Consider the following 20,823-nt stretch of genomic DNA (forward strand, 5'->3'; position numbering starts at 1 on the left):
TCGGGTAAATACTCTTCTTCAGGGGAATGTTTCTCTGAAAAAGAAATAAGTCTAAAAAGCAAGGGCTGGACAGCTCTTATAACAGGGCTCGACAAATCTGAAAAATTGTACTAGTCCTGCAGGTCTAGTAACTTGGAAAATCCCCTCGACCCAACTTGACCTCTGTCTCTGAAAACGGAGCAAAAGTGACAAGTTAACAAGATTTAAAGGCATCTTTATTGCTCAGTCCCTTTGTGAGCAATAGAAATGCCTTTAAATCTTGTTATCTCGTCACTTTTGCTCCGTTTTCAAAGATAGAGGACAAAAGTTAGTTTGTCTTCCTACTCGCCAGAAAGGGCGAGTAGGACCTAAAAATAGCTCGTCCTCCTCCATTCTCCCTCGCAAATGCGAGCGGGCGAGTGGATTTGTCGAGCCCTGTATACAATGCAGGAATATACAATCTTATTGGGTGCTGCATTCTAGAACAAGGTGCTTAAACATCTAGAAAGTGTAATAGGTAAAAGAATAGAGAAAGCATCATCCTAGCGGCCCCAGTGAAGCATAGAAATGCGTCGTCACCTTTACGAAAGGTAGAGCGATTGCATGAAACAGTGTTATAACGTGGCATTAAAGAAAGAAACCTCATGGCACTATATATCACAGTGAAGCATGAGTTATGCTGGGCGCACGTGATGGAACGAACATGTACAGACTAGTGTCAACGTAACAATAAGGAAGACGGAAGTACAACGGTGTGACGGTGAGACAAATTCAATAACGGGTGCACGGCTAGGTGTTTCGACGTGCCTAAAAAACCTCTTGTACACCTGTAAATTAAACCAACGTCCGAAAGGTGCTCGGCTATAACGTGAACTTGCAGGTATTGATGAAATAACATACCTAGTGCATGCCATGGAAAGTTAACCGTCTGTCTCTGCAGTTCGCAGTTCAGATACTATCCTAGACTGGAAACAAAGTGCGTGGTGTGACTATGGATAACATTTGAAGAACCAATTGCTGTAATCTCGAATCAACGTAGTACTAAAAGAGGTTCACCGGTGGATCAAGTTCTGTATCCAGTCAAACCGTAACACTGATGTGACTCCGGCATGAAAACGCCAGGTGTTATGGGTAATGATCCCTTCCGAAACAATCAAAATAGAAAAAGGACATTTGGACGAAAAGAACCGGCGTCATGTTGGGAGATGTGAACGTTAGACGGGTGGAATATGAGATAAGGAGTAAAGTGAAATGCGTCTCTACAACGATATTCAGGAGGTGTAATACAGGTCATAAAGATCATAAAAAAGATGATACGTGCAGGTGCAATAGAGTGTACCCGGGCGAAGCCTATGTTAGAAACATAGATGCATTTCAAATAAACTCTTCTGTACACATCACTAAAGGGTGACAGTCCTCAAAAAAATCTAAAGAATAAAAGCTATGGTAAAAGTATGTGTAAACGAGCATATTTTAAAGAACACCACTGTATTCCATAAGGTCATTGAGATCCTTAGGTTGACATGAGTCTTTTTCTGTGCACATCACTAAAGGGTGATGAAGTCATCTAAAGAATAAAGCATTGGTAACAGTGCGTGAAAACAAGCATGTTAAAGAAAACAACTATATTCCTTACGTTGAGACCCTTAGGTTGACATGAGTCCAATTTTTTTATCCAAATCAATCTCGCTGCAGTAATCTTTTTCTGTTGTCTACTCCTTCTATTAGAGGAACCACTTCCAATACTAGGAATCTCAGTTGGCTGATATTGTGTCTCAGCGTAGTAAAATGAACTGCTACAAATGACTTCTCTGAGTGATTCCTAATGTTGCTTTTATGTTCCGTTAGACAGACTTTTATCTTCCTTTCAGTTTTTCAGTATCTCAAGCCACAAGGGCACTTCTGTAGGTAAATCAGGTTTTTTGAGTCGCACGTAGCTGTAGTTTGGAGTTTGATAGGGGTGCCTTTGGTTGGATGTGTTATTGAGGTACCCTTGATGATGATGTTACAATGTCCACAGTTTAAACATGGGACAGTACCTTTATAGGTTCCTTCAGTAGAGTGACACTGTCTGGTTAGCAATTCCTTCAGGTTTTTTGTGCGCTGGTATGCAAATAATGAATGTGATTAAAAAATCCCGTTGAAATCTGTCTCATTGCATATCATTGGAACAATTCGAAGTTTACTGAGCGTTCGTATGCCATCCTCGACAAATGCTCACTCGACTTGATTTAATTGATTGTTGACAAACTAGCAAAAGTCATTGAAGATTTAGAAAAGGAAATCAACCAAATTAAAAGGGATCTAAACACCAGCCTTTCTGCTGACGAGCTTGATACAGTATTGAATGACATCAACAAACAACTCGACAGTTACACTAAAAAAATTAATGACTCAGCAAAGTTTATAGTTGGGCAGACATTTATGCCCGGCACAGGCAACAATGTCCATTCTCCAATAGATCTACTGATGGAGACAGTTCAACATCCAATGAGTCAATTAATAAACCAGGATTCAACAGAGATCATCCCAGCAAAGACACAAACACACAAAATAATACCACACCAGCATCAACTAGCTCCTCTACAGGCGCGTATTTTTTTGAGAAGGGCCAAAACCTAAGCGTCGAACCCGGAGGGGAAAAGGCAATAAAAACAAGGACCAACCAATAGCCAAGTCAACACGGAGTCACCGTTGATTATCAACATCTCGAACACCACATTGAACAACTTCCAGATTAACACATTGCAAAAAGGTACATCTTTCGTACCCAAACATCATTCAAATGAACTGGAAACAGAAATTGCAGTGTTCAAGTTCATGAGAAATTTACATTTGAAACACTTTTTTTAATAATGTGGTTACCGTTCAAACACCTGCCAGTCAGGACACTACTGTGGGTCTTAATAAGACCTTTATGGCACCCTTGAGCCACAAAATGCTTGACTCCTATGAAACCATCATACTCAAAGAACTCCGAGAAATACATTAAAAACATAAGTCTAACGGGCCATTCTCAGCATAGCCAAAACCCCCAACATAAGTTGTTGTAAAGCTGATAAGGGAGGCGCACTCGTGATCCTAGATACCACCTTCTACCAGCAAAGTGTTGATGAACACGTACAGGACGAATCGGTGTACGTGAAATTATCCAAGAATCCTACAGAAGAATTCCCAAAAGTTCTACAAACCATTATCTGGAGAGCGTGTGATATGGGAACTATCACAGAGAATGACAAGAAATACCTGTTGCTTGATTATCCTAAAAGTCTCACATTATACATGCTACCCAAGGTACACAAAAACTTACAAAAACAACCATTCTGACCTATTGGTTCCACAAAAAATACCATTCATGAACCAACGGTAAATATCTTGATTGACACCTGCAACTGCTAGTCCAGAACATATCTACTTTTCTACGAGATACCACTGATTTCCTGATTAAAATGAACACCATACAGTTTGATGAAGACGCTCTCATCACATTGTGCACCATCGATTAATGCTTGCTGTACACATCAATTCCCATCAGCAGGGTATAGAAGCAATAGAATCCTTTTTACTAAACCAACAACAGTCTGGAACTTCCTTTTTAAAAAAAAAAAATCTTTATTAGTCTTTTTCCAAATTTACACATAACCCCCCTACCTCTTGCGACCAAGATCCATGTCAAAACAGAACATAACACACATTTTGAATACATAGTTCTACAATGTGATCCGTTGGGTACGAAGGTGTACAATGATTACCTACCATAAACCCATTACAAGAAAAAAAAAGAAGAAAAAAAAGTACAGTAAACACACTTCTTATTTCATTTCTATCTCTCAGTATATACCCAGATATCTGTTAAGGACATCCATGTATCCTATGTGTGCCTTTGAATCCATTATAACAGTGGGTCCCAGATCATCATACCTCTTTTGCGTTTATTATGGCCTTTGCTTTTATATATGGCCACCTCAAGGCTACATATTGCGAGTACCCTAGCCCTCCATTGTAGAAAGGCCGGCGGGTTTGTCTCCAACCATGATGAGGCTATGCATAGCCGCAAAACGGCCATTGCCACAAAGATCAGCCCTTGCATATGTTTAGGCCGACTATCATTTGCTGAAGCCTAATATGATCTCTTCCGTGGTGATGCTAAATCTTGTTTGAAATGTTTCAGTTAAGAAGCTGGATATTTCTGCAATCAGATTTGACAATACATTGCAAGAGGCAAACGTGAACAATATCCGCCTCAAAAGTTGTGCAGCGAGGACATGTACCCTTTCCAGTCCCCCATTTTGCTATTTTGTACGGGGTGTAGTATAATGAGAAAAAAGTCTTATAAAATTGAGCTTGTAGTTTTGTTGACATCAGGCAATTCTGAGATAGTTCAAAGGCATGAAGGGGGATTTGGGGTGAAACTCCTAACTTAACCTGCCAGGTGGCCGTTTGTTTGTCCATGTCATCTGGTAATAAATAGATCAGAGTCTCATATAACTCCCCAATCTTTAGGGTAGATGTTTTACAGAGATTCTCTATCGATTGACTTGTTTGAAATTTTACCCAACCACCCTCCGTTTTTGAGAGAAAATCTCTGATTTGTAGAAATTTAAAAAAAAAACCCTATGGCTAATATCGTACTCAATACGTAGTTCATCAAAGGTTTTTAACCCAGTCAATGAATAAAAACAACCAAGCTAGACCATCTCTGCCTGGATCCATCCTTTCATACAGTTATCACGGAAAATCTCTGGGAGATCATCATTATTGCCCACAGGGTATATAGTGAGAATACCGGCCAAGTCCCAGTGATTTCCGAACATTCCCACACACCTTGTAAATACCAGAGATGGTCTTGAATTTGACTTTTTAGAAGTAACTATCATTAATATGTCACCAGAGGCATCCTTCACAACCCTTCCCCAGGATAAGTTCTTGTGGGGTAGGTATATTACCGCCTTTAGGATCTACAGAAATGAGTGTGGCACAGTATTTTAATATGGAAGCCCAATAGTATAGCTTGAAGTTGGGCATTCCCAAACCCCCTCTTTCTTTTGGCAGAGTGATCCATCTGAGGGCCCGACAAGGCTTCTTATATCCCCATATAAACCTCGAGAACATAGACTCGATAGTTTTAAATAGCTGTGGAGAAAATTCCAAGCATATTGACTTAAAAAAGTAGAAAAATCTAGGTAGAAAAAGCATTTTGACTACGTTACATCTGCCACCTATAGTTAAATGGAGATTGTTCAGTTGGACTAGTCTTTTTTTGTGCGATGGATCAGTGGTTCAACATTATTGCTAACTATGTTTTCTATTTTGGCCGTTGTACTAACTCCCAGGTATGTGGCTTTATCGCTCATTTTGATTTTATCATTAAGCACAATCTGAGTTTTGCCTGAGTTCAATTTATACCCGGAGACTACTCCGAACCCCAATGCCTCCTCCTCTATCACGTTTATGGCCCTGATTGGGTCGCTGGTGACAAGAGCAATGTCGTCCGCATATGCTAGCGTTTTTGTATCATGATTATGTGCCCGAATGGGAGGTATTAGCAGATTTTTTTCCAACCTGCGGACAAATGGGTCGATGTAGATCGTGAATAGAAGAGGGGAGCAGGGGCACCCCTGCCTCGTCCCCCTAGTGATGGTGAATCTTTCAGATAGAACCCCATTGATCAGGACACTAGCACCTGGATCAACGTATAGCATTTGGATGGCTTTTATGAATCTTTCACGAATTTCATTCTGCAACATGGCTGCCCACAGAAATTTCCAGGAGACCCTATCGAACGCTTTTTCAGCGTTGAATAATATAAGTGCCATAGGGTCTCCTGTTGCCTCAGTGTAATCAAAGAGAGAAATTACCCTTTGAACATGGTCAGTATTAGATCTCCCAGGAATAAACCCGTGCTGGCGGTCTAAGACGATTTTATGTATAATTGGCGCCAGTCGAGAAGCTAATAGTTTAGAATAAATCTTCGAATCCCCGTTTATTAATGTGATAGGGCGATCTGACGCCATTTCCAAAGGGTCCTTGTTTTTTTTTTTTTAAAAAGACCACGATTTTAGTCAATGACCATGAGGCAGGCGGCTTCCCCCCCCCTCAAAAATATTAACAAATAGTTCCAGGATTATCTCTTTGAGATGGGGTAGGAACTTGACATAAAACTCTGTTGGGATCCCGTCTATACCTGCAGCTTTCCCCCTAGCCAGGATGTTCATAGCGAGAAAGATCTCCTCCCAGTAAAGAGGGTTGTCTAGACTGTCTTGATCCTCTTTCTCCAATCTAACAGCTGTATTTAGATCTAGATCTATTTCAGGATTTCCCTGATCACTTTCACCTTCCTCGTATAGCTCCTGATAACATTTTTGAATTGCAGCTCTTATTTCAGAGGATTCATATCTCAGCCCGCGTTCTGGATCCTTGATTTCTTTCACTAAGTTCACTGATGTTTCTTCTCGAGTACGAATCGCCAATTGATGACCCACTTGTTCGCTTACTTCATAAATTTTTTCTTTATAGATTGTTGCTTTGGCTACAGCTCTCCCCGTTAATATTTCAGAAATATAGTTTTTAGCGATTGCCACCAGACTCAGTTTGTTATCCATTACCTGCCCCTCCTGGACAGCTTTAATCAGATATCTCTCAGCCCTAGCTAGATTCTGCTGCAAAATCGCCATCTTTTGTTTGCCCTCTTTATTAGCATTAAAAGAAAATTGCATTGTTTCCCCTCTGATGCCTGCCTTTAGTGTGTCCCAGACTACATCAATTGCGGTACTGCCCAGGTTATCCGCCAGAAAGCCCAAGATCCAATTCCTTAAGTGTTGACAGTATTTCTCATTCCCTAATAGTGCTCTTTCAGATGTCCAAGTCCTTACAATGGTTTTATTTACTCCGCATGTTAAGCTCAATTACAACGGATTATGGTCCGATAGGACCCTTGGTAGTTTTTCTATTGCACAGGTAGATCTCAGGGCATTAGATGAGTATGTAGTCTAACCGTGCATGTCGTGAGTGCGGATGAGAAAAATATGTGAATCCTGGATCCCCAGAATGTTTTAGTTGCCACCCATCACTCAATCCATGTAACATACATAGATCTTTTAGTGCCTGGAAAACATTCAGCTTCCTGACTTGGTATTTAAAATCTGAGCTCAATTGCCTGGTAAGTGTAAGTTAAGATCCCTACAAACAATCAGAGAGAGGGGCCAATGCGCCAGTTCATTGGCAACGCTGACCAACACAACTGGATCGTCACTAACATTGCCATAGATGGTACACAATGTCACCTTACTTTCCCCATTATCATAGTGGCATTCAGCATTGCCTATCGTCCAAATTTATCGGCTTGTGACCGTGTGAATTGTAGCCCCCCCTCTTTTGCCAAGATGGCCACTCCTTTTGTTCCTGCCCCCTGTGTCGAAGCCGCGATGAGCCGATACCCAAGTGTTTTAACCAGATATTGTTGCGACCCCTCAATGTGAGTCTCTTGTAGACAAATAATGTTCGCCTCAGTCATCTGTAGCCCTACCGCTACTTTCTGTCTTTTCTTTACATCATTAAGGCCACATATATTAATCAAGGCAATTTTTAGCCTAGCCATCTAGATGTTTGTTTAGCCCACAGATCCGTTACTGTATTAGTATTTTTTAATTTAATTACACTTCTCTTTCCGAGACGCACCTCCCACCTTGCACCTTTTAAATATATCTTGTGTTTGAGAAACTCTTTGGGCTTACCCTCTCTCCTCCACCCTCCCCCACCATTATCAAAGCCGCCAGGCTCAATCCTGAGCCTTTGTGATAGCGTCTAACCAACCTCACCCACTCTCCACACCCCCTTCCCCCATGACCTTAAAACAAAAAGCACACATGTCTTGCCCTAGTTATTTACCCGACTATACCTTGTCCTTTCCCCTGCTGGAGTGAAAAAAAAACAACCAAAAACTACAGAGAATACATAAAAAGCATGCAGTACTCATGGTTAAATCACACAGAGGTATCTAGGTGCTACCACAACAGTCCATCATATCAAAAAAAGAAAAAGAGAAAAAAAAGGTTTATCGGTTACTCCCAGAGGCCCCAGTTTTCTCAGCGATAATTTATTTCAGGGTCTGTTCTGCTTGTATCTCCGAGGTAAAAAACAAGGTTCGACCCTGGGAGATCACTTTCAGTTTGGTGGGGTTCTGGAGAAAGGCGACAGCCCTGGCTTTCTGGAAAGGTGTAATCAGGTGTCGGAGTCTTCACCGTCTCTCCACCATGGCATGTGCAAAATCCGGTTTAGCAAATGCCCATGGAAGTTTCAACTGTCTGGAACTTCCATGGGCATTTGCGCAGCACCGTGCTATGCAAATCTCTACATTCTCCTTTTTGAAATCAATAACATCTTATCCAAGACCAGTTGGAGTGCCAATTTGTTGGCACATCGGAGATACATTGATGATATTTTTTTGATATGGAAGGGACAAAGATCTGAGCTGACACAATTTTTGGATTACATCCATAACATTGATGACCTCATCAAATTTACCAACGCCATCGATTCACACCAAGTACCATTCTTGGATGTACTTATAAGGAGGCATGGTAACAAACTAGAAACAAACATGTTCGTAAAAAGCACTGACAGGAATAACACCTTGCACTACAACAGTTGCCACCAAATTTCTTTAAAAAAACATTTGCAATACTCCCAGTTTATTTATTTATTTTTAATTTTATTTTAAAAGTTTTATATAGCGCTGGCTAGGCCCGGAGGTATCAGAGCGCTTTACATGAGCATCGGATCATAGTTACAGGTTACATCGTTACAAAGGTTACACAGTTCTTAGAGCATGGCAACATAGTTACTTGTAAGGTCGAGATAAACAATAAGCACAAATACGTAAGGGGAAAAGAAGGCAAGGTGAGAGATTCAGGGGAGGGGGTTGGAGTAGGGGAAGTAGACAGATAATGAAGGAGGGGAGGGTGAGAGACACAGCATAGGGAGAGGAGGGGAAGGGTGACGGGGACACAAACCGGTAGACGAGTCAAGGCAACGTCCAAAGTCCAGTAAGCTGTGATCCCAGGTGAAGTGATATCCCTTCCCTATCTCTATTGCGAGAGGCACCCTTTACGCAGTGGACTCTCTCAGAGGGGTCTCTGAGACTCCAAGGCCTACATACTGGATCCTTCCCCAAAAAGGGGAGAGGGAGTGCTTTGGCAAGGGGTGCCATACCATACCTCAAGTGTGAGTGGCTCCCTAGGCACAGTGGACTCACTCAGCGGGTTCGCTGAGACTCCAGAGTATAAATATTGGATCTTTTCCCAACAAGGGGAGAAGGAATGCTTAGTCAAAGGGCAAAAAGGACAGGGGGTAGGCAGAGTAGCAGGCAAGGGGAGCGATTCAGGGGAGAGAGGATAGGAGCTATGGAGGAGACAATAAGGAGAGACGAAAAGAAGTCTGTCTAGAGACTGACTGGGTAGGTGGGGCGGGGCGAGGAGGGAAAGTGAGGATAAGGGAAGAGACAACCGTAGAAAGGAAGTCTGTCTAAGGACCGACTGGGTAGGTGATGACCAAGGAGGGAATCCATGGCCCATCTCCCCTATAGCTAAACCAGGTAGGTCCATCGGGGATCAGACAAAATAGTTTGGTCTCAAGTGGCGAGGGAAGAGGTTCACAAAAAAACATGGTGGGGACAGAGGGCTAGGGCATGTGAGGGCAGAGGACAGAAGCTGGAAAGAGTAGGAGAGGAGAGGGGGAAGGGTTGGGGGAAGGGTTGGGGGAAGGGGAAGGGGGAGGTGGAGGGGGAAGGTAAGGTCAGGAGAGAAGCGGGCGCGTTCGCCCGAAGTCCGGCTGGGTAGGTGAAAGTCAAAGGAGGGAGCCCAAAGTCAATCTCCCCCATAGCTCGGCGATTCAGCAGGCCCTGGTTCGTTCGTGCTCTTCTTTAGTTGGGTCCGCATTTCCCTTTCAGCCATTTTGGTGTCTCTTGTGTGTGACTTAAGGTAGGGTACCTGGATTACTTTCCCCTAGAGTGATTTCGAGTGTGGATGTGCTCTATTGTCTTTGTTGACTAGCGTTGGGGTTGGCCCTGCACCTCTCCGACGGTCTCGGTGGGCTTCTCCTACAGCTTTTTGGCAGCTTTTGGTTCTCCATGGTGTTATGGTGGTGTTGTGTCACTGCGTCACTGTGTCGGCATGCTGGGTATCCTGGTTGATAGGCTTAAGTTATAAAACGGGGTGGGTCAGTTCGCTTCTCCTTTCCCCTTTATTGTTGTTCAGGTCTTCTCTAGGCGCCCCCCTTTGCTCAGTAAGGGGGACCGTGATCGTTCTTGTGTGGGAAGATGCGGTGGTTCCCCTATGTCGTGGAGCGCTTTGTGTACGTGGGTGAGGAGCCTGAACGTGATCCTTTTGTTGACGGGGAGCCAGTGCAGGTCTCTCAGGTGGGCTGATAAGTTGCTGTGCCAGGAGAGCGTGGGCAGCGGGCCACCATCTGCTTGCAGACTCCCTTACACGGCGTCTCCTGCCTGGAGGGGTTTTTCTGGACTCCTGCCTCCCCCCCACCGCCTTTATGGAGAATGGGCCGGAGCAGGGTCAGACCTGCCGCCAAGCACACTTCGGAGTTAGAAGGATTACATCCAATAATGAAAATTTTGAGGTGAACAAGAACAGATTGGTCACCAGATTTAACGAAAGGAAATACCCTACGGCAGTTTTTGGCAAGTGCTATAAACCGAGTTAAACAGACAGACAGAAACCAATTATTAAGCAGCCAAAAGAAAGCTGATACAAGCAACAGAATTGTTTTTGTATCCAAGTTTTCATCAAGAAGTTACTTAATTAAAAGAATAATGTTGAAATATGGGCCAATGATGTGCAAAGAGACAGATTTCAACGGGATTTTTATCTTACATTCATTATTCGCGTACCAGCGCACTAAAAACCTGAAGGAATTGCTAACCAGACAGTGTCACTCTTCTGAAGGAACCTATAAAGGTACTGTCCCATGTTTAAACTGTGGACATTGTAATAACATCATCAAGGGAACCGCAATAACACAGCCAACCAAAGGCACCCCTATCAAACTCCGAACTACAGCTACATGCGACTCAAAATCTTGATATACCTACTGAAGTGCCCATGTGGCTTGACATACGTAGGAAAAACTGAAAGAAAGATAAAAGTCTGTCTAACAAAACATAAAAGCTGTTGTATTTCTATCTAGGACCCTAATTCGATATTCCTGATTTATGCCCTTATGTGGTTATAATAAATAATATCCTTATAAAGGCATAAGAATCATATCCATATTTAGTCGTAGCCCATGCAGTCCAAATTAAGCAAGGCTACTTCCCCAGGCTCCTAGAGAGTACAACAAGTTCTCTAAACAAACCAAACCTCCAGCAACCTGGGAATTCCCCATGCTTTTGTTTTGATTTGTCCTAGAACTCCTGTGAGCACTGTAAGAACGGCCAGTTCTTAGTGACATCTTTATTGACGTCTTATGTCCAACCTTACATCAAACCCGGCACCTTTCAGGTATAAATATACCAACGTTGCCTTAAGTAAACACACGGTGGTTTGGAGCAGAGCGGCTATCTACTTGCCCAAGAGCCCAGCTGATGCGAGAGCCCACGGACGCCACCCCTCCCTTTTGACGCACTGAGAGAGACGCTGTCTTTTCTCCTGCCGAGAAATCCAGCTCCGGTGTTCTCAGCCGCCCTTGCGGATTGCTGGGATATCGAGTTCTGAGAGAGAGATACCAGACCTCCTGCTTTCTATTACCCAGGTACGGAGCTGACTAAACCCTTAACGAGAATTCTTGACTCAGATTCTTGGCAAAACCAACTTAACTTAAACTGCTACTTACTTACTCCTTCCCACGTATTAGGCTTAGGTCAGGTACACCGGGGTAGGCGTATTTAGAAGCACCAGTTGAGTACGTTAGTCAATGTATATATGTATGTATATGTTCGAGGCATGTGGGCTGCTGAATTCATATCTTGTGCATAGATCGCCGCCTAGTGTTGGGTCCGGATGATTGCACATTGTTGTCCTGGAAGAGATAGGTGGCTCCTCCCCTGGACTACAGTGCGCATGGGCATCCTCTCCATCCTCAGATGGTTTTTTTCCGCCATTGGGTTCGGATGTACTTTTCTTTACTCAAGTTCGGAAACTTTCTACAAGGCCAAACGGCCTTCGGGGTCGTCGGTATTGTTATTTCGATCGGTGCCCAGTTCTTGTTCCAGTTCTTTTCGAGCAGGACGTCGAAGAGAGCCGCGAGGCCTTTTCGACACCGGAGGCCCGATCGTCGATGGAACGGAGCCCGTTCAAACGATGCCCGCTTTGTAACTCTAAATACCCGCACATCGATGTACACCCGGTGTGCAACAAGTGCTTATCACCCGACCACAATGAGGACAATTGTCTAGCTTGTGCTCGATTCCGGTCAAAGAAGACGCTTAGGCTCCGACGTGCAGCGAGACAAACCATGACGAAGCCAGCGCCCGACCCGGTGAATATCTTCGATGAAGACTACGATGAGGTCATCGAGACTGAGGATCCAGAACAGCCGTCGGATCCGGGTTCGGAGCACGACTCCAACTAATATGAAGACGACGAAGAACACGTCGATGGTGAAAACGTCGACGAGGTAAGGGACGACGCATCCCCCATTGGAGCCGTCGATGACGACTCGAGCGATGAACCAGGCCCAGCAGTGGGTTCTGGGCCCAAAAAAGACACTGAAAAACTTCCAACGGCTCAGGTCGAGGCATCGCCAAAAGGCCTTAGCCAAGATCATGACAGACATTCTATAGCCCGCGTCTCGGCCCGGCTAAGAATATATCACACGAGCCATCGGTCGCACTACTGAAAGCGAAACCGAAAGCCACCGAGTCAAAAACGAAACCGAAACTGCTGAAAACAGTCTTCGGATCGAAGAGTTCGAACACGTCGAAGTCGACGAAGAAAAAAAGTGTAGACGATCCTGCGGGGTCGAACATAAAGGGTGTCGAGCCGAAGATTGGTGCGCTAAAGTCCATCGCTAAAGCCAAGCACGTCGAACCGACGAGGTCGACGTCGACGGACAGAGACACAAACAAGGGAATCGAGTCTCGGAAGGTTCTCGATCCAAAGCACCGGGTCGACAGATCACAGCTCGTCAAAGCCCTCGAGCCAAAACACAAAGGCGCCTCGAAGGAGCAGGTCGAATCGAGGCAAAAGAGCGCGCCTCCGACGCAACAAGCACCGTAGTCGACGCAAGGCCAGAGGCACGACGACGAGCCAAAGTCGGTCGGTCCTATATCGACGCCGGCACCGAAGAAGGTCAGTCTGTCTAAAGACGCTATGCCACTGATAACATTCGGGCTGCCCCCAACTGCACGCCCTAAGGCGATCGATCTGAAAACAGGGGTCGAAACACCCAAGCCGGTGTCACTTGGAAAAAGGAGTCATCCTTTGGAAGAGGACGTTATGTACCAGGAGCCCTCCTATGATAATCAGTCGAAGCTACTTATCGACTCCGGCAGACTTGCTGTTTATCAAAGAAAGATCAGGCCGGAAAATCCTCTGGAATCATATAAAATTCCACTCAAAAAGAAAAGGGATTCTTCTACATCGCCTGTCCTTTTCGAGGCTGTAAGGTACCATGGCCAGGACACTTCTGCATACTCACCCACACGCTCTAATGAGGATATGGGGTATGACTATGATGAGCAATATTCTTACCCTGCGGACACTGATCAGGATGACCAGACTCAAGCCTGGACAGACCCTAATGACCAGGGGGAGTGTCAAACTATTCCTGATACTCCTTCTTATCCTGTCAAAACTTCGCCAACAGAACATACAGCAGCGTTTAACCCATTAATAGAAAGGGCAGTTCAAAATCACGATGTTGACATGCATGCTGACCCAATTGAAGAGGACTTCTTGTTTGACACTTTCTCCACTTCAGAGAAATCAGTTAAAACATTGCCAATGTTAAAAGGTGTCCTTAAACACGCAGGAGACATTTTCAAGGAAACCACAAGAGCAAGGGTTGTTAACCCCAGAATTGAAATAAAATACAGACCGGCGCCTGTGGACCCTACATACATTAAGGGACAGCTGCCGTTGGACTCTTTGGTGGTATCCAATGCTCATAAACGTGCCAACTCACAAACTACTGGTGATGCTCCTCCTCCAGACAAGGAGTCTAAAGTATTAGAAGCTTCTGGGAAAAGGGTGGCTGCTCAAGCAGCTAATATCTGGAGAATTTCCAACACACAGGCCCTATTAACCAGATACGATAGGGCGCACTATGACACATTAGAGCAACTGCTACAACATTTGCCTGATGCCTACAAGGAGGGAGCAGAAACACTGATACAGGAAGGGAAACTGATATCCAACGCAACCATTAAATGTGCGCTGGACGCAGCAGACACCGCAGCCAGGGCCATCAACACAAGTGTCATGCTCAGAAGGCATGCTTGGTTGCGCATCTCTGGGTTCAAACCTGAGATTCAAACCACATTATTAAATCAGCCTGTGAACCCTGATTTTTTATTTGGTCCTGATGTGGACACCATCTTAGAAAAGATTAAAAAAGACACAGAGACAGCCAAATCTATGGGTGCCTTGCAGTCACAACAATTCAGAGGAGGCTCCTTTCGTCGCTCCAATAACGGAGGAGCTACAAGGGGCCAGGCATCCCAGCAGACTCAATACAATAAAGGGAGCACGCAAACCACCTATAATAAAACAAGCAGAGGTGGATACCATGGCAACAGCAGTAAAGGCAGAGGACGAGGGAATAACAACATCAGATCCTCCGCCAATACTAAACAGTGACGCCTGGTCACTGCCCCCGGACCATGTAACACCGGTCGGGGGCAGATTACAACAGTTCCTGCCAATCTGGGAAAGCATTACCACAGACAGGTGGGTGAGACAACTTATTCAGTACGGCTATTGTCTAGAGCTAACCTCCACTCCACCCAACATACCCCCAAGGCACCGTCCTATGTCCGCAGAGCACATACACTTATTGCAGCAAGGAGTCATCAGCATGCTGCAAAAAGGGGCCATAGAACTCGTCCCTATACAGCAACAGGGTACAGGGGTGTACTTGCTGTACTTCTTAATCCCCAAAAAGGACGGGTCTCTCAGGCCCATACAGGACCTCAGGCCCCTAAACCAATACATCTTGTCAGAACACTTTCACATGCTCACTTTACAGCAAATTCTACCATTGCTCAGTCAGGGAGATTTCCTCGCAACACTAGACCTAAAGGATGCGGATTTCCACATACCAATACATCCAGCACACAGGAAGTATCTCAGGTTTACCATCCAAAATCAGCACTACCAGTTCAAGGTACTGCCTTTCGGGGAGCCAACAGCCCCCAGGGTGTTTACCAAGTGCCTAGCGACAGTGGCGGCGCACCTACGGAGAAACCATATTCACGTCTACCCCTATCTGGACGACTGGCTCATCCAAGCAAAGTCAGCCCAGCAATATGCCAGCCACATGTCCCGCACTATTCACCTCCTACACAGCCTCGGATTCTCATTAAACTACCCAAAGTCTCATCTTCAGCCCGCCCATGTACAACGGTACCTGGGAGCAACACTAGACACTCTGGCAGCAAAGGCGCAGCCAAACTCAGTAAGAATCAACAGCATTCTACTACTGATTCAGAAATTCAGACCCCAACACTCGCTCACAGCACGGGTGTTATGCAGTTGATAGGCATGATGGCCTCCTGCATCTTCATAGTCCCTCACGCGAGACTACACATGCGTCCGCTTCAGGAGTGCTTAGCACGGCAGTGGAACCAGGCTCGGGGACAATTGAAAGACCTAGTGTTGGTGACCGGTCGCGCATACAGCTCTCTGCATTGGTGGAACCCACAAAACCTTTGCAGGGAACGACCGTTCCAAGAGCCTGTACCACAAATAGTGCTGACGACGGATGCATCTCTCCTAGGATGGGGAGCGCATGTCCTCCATTACACAGTGCAGGGACTATGGACGACACAGCAAAAAAGGATGCACATCAACCTGCTGGAACTGATGGCAATCTTTCTGGCAATGAAGGCGTTCAAGGTACATTTGTGCAACAAAGTCGTGTTAATCCGGACGGACAACATGACTGCCATGTACTACATACAGAAGCAGGGAGGGACACACTCTCCACAGTTGTCCCATCTAGCGCAAAGCATGTGGAAGTGGGCCATTCAGAGAAACATCTTCCTCATGGCGGAACACCTCCCAGGCAGGGATAACCAGATGGCGGATCTGCTCAGCAGACACAGCCACCAAATGTACGAGTGGGAGATACATCCCTCAGTGCTGCAACCGTACTTCCAGTGGTGGGGCCACCCAGAAATAGACCTGTTCGCCACAAGGGAAAACGCAAAATGCCAAAGCTTCGCCGCCAGGTTTCCACATCCGTAGTCTCAGGGCAATGCGATATGGATGAACTGGTCAGGCAAGTTTGCGTACGCTTTTCCCCCAGCCCCGCTCATACCACTAGTGGCACGCAAACTGCGACAACATTCAACGACCCTCATCCTAGTTGCTCTGACGTGGGCGCGGCAACCATGGTCCACCACGTTCCTAGAACTTTCCGTGGTTCCTCATCAAAGGCTGCGATTAACACCCAGTCTTTTAACGCAGAGCCATGGCGACATTCAGCACCCAGATCCGCAACAGTTGAACCTTGCGATCTGGCTCCTGAAGTCATAGAGTTTGGTTACCTGAACTTGCCTCCTGACTGTATGAATATTATCAAGGAGGCAAGAAGACGTACAACCAGAGCATGCTGTGCGGCGAAGTGGAAACGATTTGTCATCTATTGTAACAATAATGACATAAATCCGCTAGATGCATCTACTCAAAACATCATATGTTACCTGTTACATTTACACAGATGCAATCTGGCTTATAGTTCCATACGTATACATTTAGCTGCGGTGGCAGCTTATCTTCAGAACAGGCAGCACCTTTCACTCTTCAGAGTACCTGCTATTAAAGCTTTCCTAGAGGGACTCAAACAAATCATTCCTCCAAGACACCCACCTTCACCTGTCTGGAACCTAAACGTGGTTCTAACCAGACTAATGGGACCTCCTTTTGAACCTCTACACTCGTGTGAGATACAATTCCTAACGTGGAAAGTGGCTTTTCTAGTGGCGATTACATCACTTCGAAGAGTTAGTGAGCTGCAAGCCCCAACTATTCAGGAGCCATTCATACAAATTCACGCAAATAGGGTAGTGCTGCGAACAAACCCTACATTTATGCCAAAGGTGGTATCCCAGTTTCACATCAATCAAGCTATAGAACTGCCAGTATTCTTCCCCAATCCAGAATCCGTGGCAGAAAGAGCTCTACATACCCTAGACGTTAAAAGAGCTCTCCTGTACTATATAAACCGAACAAAACTTTCCAGAAAGACTAAGTAACTGTTTGTTGCCTTTTCACCACAGCACAAAGGCAACCCCATTTCCAAATCAGGTATAGCCAGATGGATTGTTAAGTGCATACAGATTTGTTATCAAAAAGCTAAACGCACATTAACAGTTCCCCCAAGAGCGCATTCAACACGCAAGTTAGGGGCATCCATGGCTTTCCTAGGAAACATTCCTCTAGAAGACATATGTAAGGCAGCCACATGGACTACCATACATTCATTTACCAAACACTACTGCGTAGATGTACACTCCAAACAGCAGGCAGCTGTAGGGCAGGCTGTACTCAAGACTCTTTTTCAGACTGCTGCAGCTGGCACGAGCAACCGCTAGGGGGAGACTGCTATACATTCTATGCACAGGATATGAATTCAGCAGCCCACATGCCTCGAACGGAATATGCTACTTACCAGTATGCATCTGTTTTTGGCATGTAGGGCTGCTGATATTCATATCACCCTCCCTCCTCCCCGGTGCCTGTCGCTGCTGTAGCACTCAGAATTAATCTCTAGCATGGACATCACTTACTGTATCATACTCCATCCCTGCCACAATGGCGAAAAACAATCTGAGGATGGAGAGGATGCCCATGCGCACTGTAGTCCAGGGGAGGAGCCACCTATCTTGTGATACTTCGAAGACTCTTCCAGGACAACAATGTGCAATCATCCGGACCCAACACTAAGCGGCGATCTATGCACAAGATATGAATATCAGCAGCCCTACATGCCAAGAACAGATGCATACTGGTAAGTAGCATATTCCATTTTATCCATTTTAAAGTATCATATGGCTAAGAAACCATATCAATGCTTGTACAGTATTATTTTATAATACTCCTTTTACTGTACGCACTTTACTTTATGATAAGTATTGCAATTGTGGCAATTCATTTCTCTTGCATGAGAAAGAAGACTGCTCAATAAATAACACCTTTTATTGAAAACGCCCGTCTCTCTATTCTCTGCACTCTGGTGAAACTAAGTATGCACGATTGACTGAGTAAAATAGCTGTCTATTGTTTTCACACAACTCTAGAGATACACTCTTATTCTGAGGAAGCAAAGTTGTCATGTTTATGGTTGTCAGAAGCTAATCCCTTCTTGTCTATCCAGGGAAGTTGAACTCCTCCTTGTTTATTCGAGAAATGTTCTAGTGACCTCTGAGCTAGCTGGCAAAACTAATTAAGTCTAATATAGTCAGTAGAGACCTAGTCGACCTCAGTCCTACGTCTACACTGCTGTTTATATTATTCCAATGCGCAGAGCCTATTAGGAATATAGGAACTACACTACAAAGCAACATTAGGAATCACTCCGAGCAGTCACTTGTAGCAGTTCATTTCACTACGTTGACACAAAATCAGCCAACTGAGATTCCTAGTACTGGAAGTGGTTCCTCTTACAGAAGGAGTAGACAACGGAAAAATATTACTGAAGTGAGGGTTTATTTGGATAAAAAAATGTAACTCATGGCAACCTAAGGGTCAAAACGACCGTAAGGAATACAGTTGTTTTCTTTAACATGCTTGTTTTCACGTACTGTTACCAATGCTCTTAGTCTTTAGATGACTTTATCACTCTTTAGTGATGTGCACAGAAAGACTCAGGGCAACCTAAGGGTCTCAATGACATTATGGAGTACAGTGGTGTTCTTTTAAAATATGCTTGTTTTCACATACTGTTACCATTGCTTTTATTCTTTAGATTTTTTTTGATGACTGTCTCCCTTTAGTGATGTGTACAGAAGAGTTTTAATTTAAAATACATCTATGTTTCTAACACTGACTTCGCCCAGGTACACCCTATTGCACATGCACATATGCTCTTTTTTATGATCGTTATGACCCTATTAAACCCCCTGAATATCGTTGTAGAGCCACATTTCACTTTACACCTCATCTCTTATTGCACCCGTCTAACGTTCACATCTCCCAACATGGCACCTGTTCTCTTCGTCCAAATGTCCCTTTTCTGTTTCGATTATTTCGGAAGGGATCATTACCCATAAGACCTGGCGTTTTCATGCCGGTGTCACATCAGTGTTACGGTTTGACCAGATACAGAACTTGATCCACCGGTAAGCCTTATTTATTTCTACTTTGATTCGAGATTACGGCAATTGGTTCTTCCAATTTTATTCGTAGTTACACCACGCACTTTGTTTCCAGTCTAGGATAGTATCTGAACTGCAGAGGCAGACCGGTAACTTTCCATGGCATTCACTAGGTTTGTTATTTCATCAATACCTGCGAGTTCACGTTATAGCCAAGCACCTTTCGGACATTGGTTTTATTTACAGGGGTACAAGAGGTTTTTTAGGCACGTCGAAACACCTATCCATGCACCCGGTATTGAATTTGTCTCACCGTCGCACCGTTGCACTCCGTCTTCCTTATTGTTTCTTTGACACTCTGCTGTACATGTACGTTTCATCACGTGTACCCGGCATAGCTCATGCTTCACCGTGATATATAGTGCTATGATGTTTCTTTTGTTGATGCCACGTTAGAACACGGTTCATACGATTGTTCTACCTTTCGTATACGTGACGACGCATTTCTATGCTTTACTGGGGCCTCTAAGATGATGCTTTCTCTGTTCTTTTACTTATTACACTTTCTTGATGTTTAAGCACCTCGTTCTAGAATGCCGCCCACAATGGGATTGTATATTCCTGCATTGTACAAGAGGTTTTCAGCCCTTGATTTTTAGACTTTTTTCTTTTCAGAGAAACATACCCCTGAAGAAGGGTATTTACCCGAAATGCATTGGGATTATGTTAGTGCCATGTTGAACTTCAACAGGAAAATGTAATTTTGAAGGATAACACGAAATTCACATGTGATTGACAAGATTGTGATTTAAAAAGTATATAATAAATTCCTAAATTGTGGAAAATATTTGGTGAAATTTGTTTGAACTTTATAATAAGGGTAGTTGAACCCTTAGGATTGCAACTTGGGGACACTGGGTGAGGCTCACCCAGTGCTTTGAGCTGGGATTGCTCAGCCTGTGCGCTAGTAGTTTCACATTTTGGTATCTAGAGTTCTACCTTTTGTGTCTGGTTATTTTTCGGATGTATGATATCATACATTTGTGAAGTTTGGTACCTCTTGTTAGGTAGTTTTGAAATTTGTACCCATGGTAGTCTCAATGTATACAATCTGCCGTTGGATGTGCGGTTTATGTACAATGATCCTCTTATTAGTTTTGGTTAATATGATGAAGTGTCTCTTCTACTTTTATGTGGTATTTGTTTGACCTTATGCTTCATTTATGGCCATACATCAATAGACTGAAGTACTGTTGATGGGATAGTACAGCACTGGAGGTGCCTATCTTGAAGATTCCTTCTGGTATTTTCACTGAAAATAGCTGGTAGCCCACATTGTTAGCTTTACCCCTGGTATA

The 20,823-nt window shown here is 44.3% G+C and overlaps 1 protein-coding gene and 1 long non-coding RNA gene across 3 annotated transcripts in view; one reads left to right on the forward strand and one right to left on the reverse strand.

Annotated features, from left to right (window-relative positions):
* UNKL (unk like zinc finger) overlaps positions 1-20,823 on the forward strand; it is a 513,314-nt gene that overhangs the window by 98,763 nt on the left and 393,728 nt on the right. The window lies entirely within an intron of this gene.
* The window catches only part of LOC144786015 (uncharacterized), a 352,278-nt gene that overhangs the window by 64,764 nt on the left and 266,691 nt on the right, over positions 1-20,823 (reverse strand). The window lies entirely within an intron of this gene.

Source organism: Lissotriton helveticus, chromosome 10 (genome assembly GCF_964261635.1).
Source record: "Lissotriton helveticus chromosome 10, aLisHel1.1, whole genome shotgun sequence".
In the NCBI taxonomy this organism is placed as follows: Eukaryota; Metazoa; Chordata; class Amphibia; order Caudata; family Salamandridae; genus Lissotriton; species Lissotriton helveticus.